This window comes from Phacochoerus africanus, chromosome 2 (assembly GCF_016906955.1).
Source record: "Phacochoerus africanus isolate WHEZ1 chromosome 2, ROS_Pafr_v1, whole genome shotgun sequence".
NCBI lineage: Eukaryota > Metazoa > Chordata > Mammalia > Artiodactyla > Suidae > Phacochoerus > Phacochoerus africanus.
In genome coordinates, this window is record NC_062545.1 from 265,957,943 (window position 1) to 265,959,697 (window position 1,755).

Below are 1,755 nucleotides of genomic sequence, written 5' to 3' on the forward strand. Positions count from 1 at the left end.
ACCTACACCACAGCTCATGGCAGTGAAAGAACCTTTAACCCACTGAGCAAGGCTAGGGATCGAATTCACATCCTCATGAGTACTAGTGAGATTCATTTCCCCTGCACCCCACTGAGGCCTTCTCTATCGTTTATCTTTAAGGCCAAAAGACTTGTATTCAGCTTCAGTTTCTTCCTGCTTATCTTGACTGTGGCAAGTTGCTTATCCAGGACATAATGGGCATTTCAGTGAGGAACCTGGCCATGTGGGGAAAAAGAATTAAGAAGGAAGGGAAAAGGTGTTGAGTCCTGCGAATTCACACTGTGATGACACTTTGGTGTTGGGGGAAGTAAATCTGTTTTACAAATCTTCTGTTCCCACCTGCCACAACCTATTCTCCCTGATCTCAAATTGAAGAAGCCCCACAGGGCTTTTCACTGTCTCTCACACACATTACAGTGTTCAATTCTTTTACTTGCTTGGATGGTTTCCACAATTGAAACACTCTATTTCCTTGTCCTTTTAACTTTCATCTGTCAAAATTCAATTCATGCTTAGGAAATATTAACAAGTCTTTCCTTATACTCTATGGAGCACATGTAACATCTTACAAAAATGAACAGGATTCTCTAGTTCCTTGAGTATTGACCATTGTCAAATTTATGGAAGAGTGTTTGGATATAATTTTCCCACTATTTGGGTGGCAGAAACTTTTCTTCTGAAATATGGATTCCTAGAAGTAACTAGCCTGGGAACTGATCATATATCCAGTCAAGGTCACTGTTGGAAACCAAATGATCCTGCTCCAGGTCAGTGCTCTCACTGGTGTTCAACACCCCCTCTTATCACCTCTTTGGGTTCCATGTGAAAATGCATAGGAAGGAAGGATAATCTGATCACCTCTTAGGTCACCTCCCAGTTGTGACATTCTATCATGTTCTTTCTATGAGTGATTATGTCCCTTAGTTCCTCAACCCCCCCTTCATATCTTTTTTCCTCAGGCTGTAGCTGAAAGGGCTCAGCATGGGTGTCACTGTCATGTACACAACTGTGGCCACCCAGCCCTTGACCACTGAGGACATGGACAGAGGTCTAAAATAGACATAAATGACACTTCCATAGAACAGAACAACCACAGAGAGGCTGGGAGCCACAGGTAGAGAAGGCCTTCCACTTCCCGCCTACAGAGGGACTCTGAGCAATGTGATGATGTTTCTCAGGTAGGAGAAGAGAATGCAGAGGAAAGGGGTTGCAATGACAGCCAGGGTCTCAGTCATGAACATCTTCTGGATGGAGGAGGTGTCAGAGCAGGACAGCTTTAGCACAGGCTGGGTATCACAAAAGAAGTACTTGATGGTGTGGGAGGCACAGAAGGACAGGCAGGACATGAGTAGCACATGCAGCAGGAGTGCAGGTGAGAGATGGTGCAGGAACCTAGCAGCAGGAGGAGGCATTGCTGTGGGCTATAGCCATGTCATAATGGAGGGGGTTGCAGATGGCCACCAGCCTGTCTATAGCCATATAGGCCAGCAGGTAGCTGTCAGGTTTGCAAAGGCCATGAAGAAGTACATCTGGACCAGGCAGCCCACTTAGGAGATGGACTTTGTCTCTGAGGAGTAAGGTCACCAGCATCTTGGGCACAATGACTGTGGTTTGAAGCAGATGTCCATGAAGGACAGGTTGCTGAGGAAAAAGTACATAGGGGTGTGGAGCCAGGCGTCAGAGTTGATGGCCAGGATGATGAGTAACATTGCCCACCAGGGTGACCAGGTACAT

The 1,755-nt window shown here is 46.2% G+C and overlaps 1 pseudogene; it reads right to left on the reverse strand.

Annotated features, from left to right (window-relative positions):
- Positions 1-941: 941 nt before the first annotated feature.
- LOC125120915 (olfactory receptor 1L4-like) lies at positions 942-1,755 on the reverse strand (annotated as a pseudogene).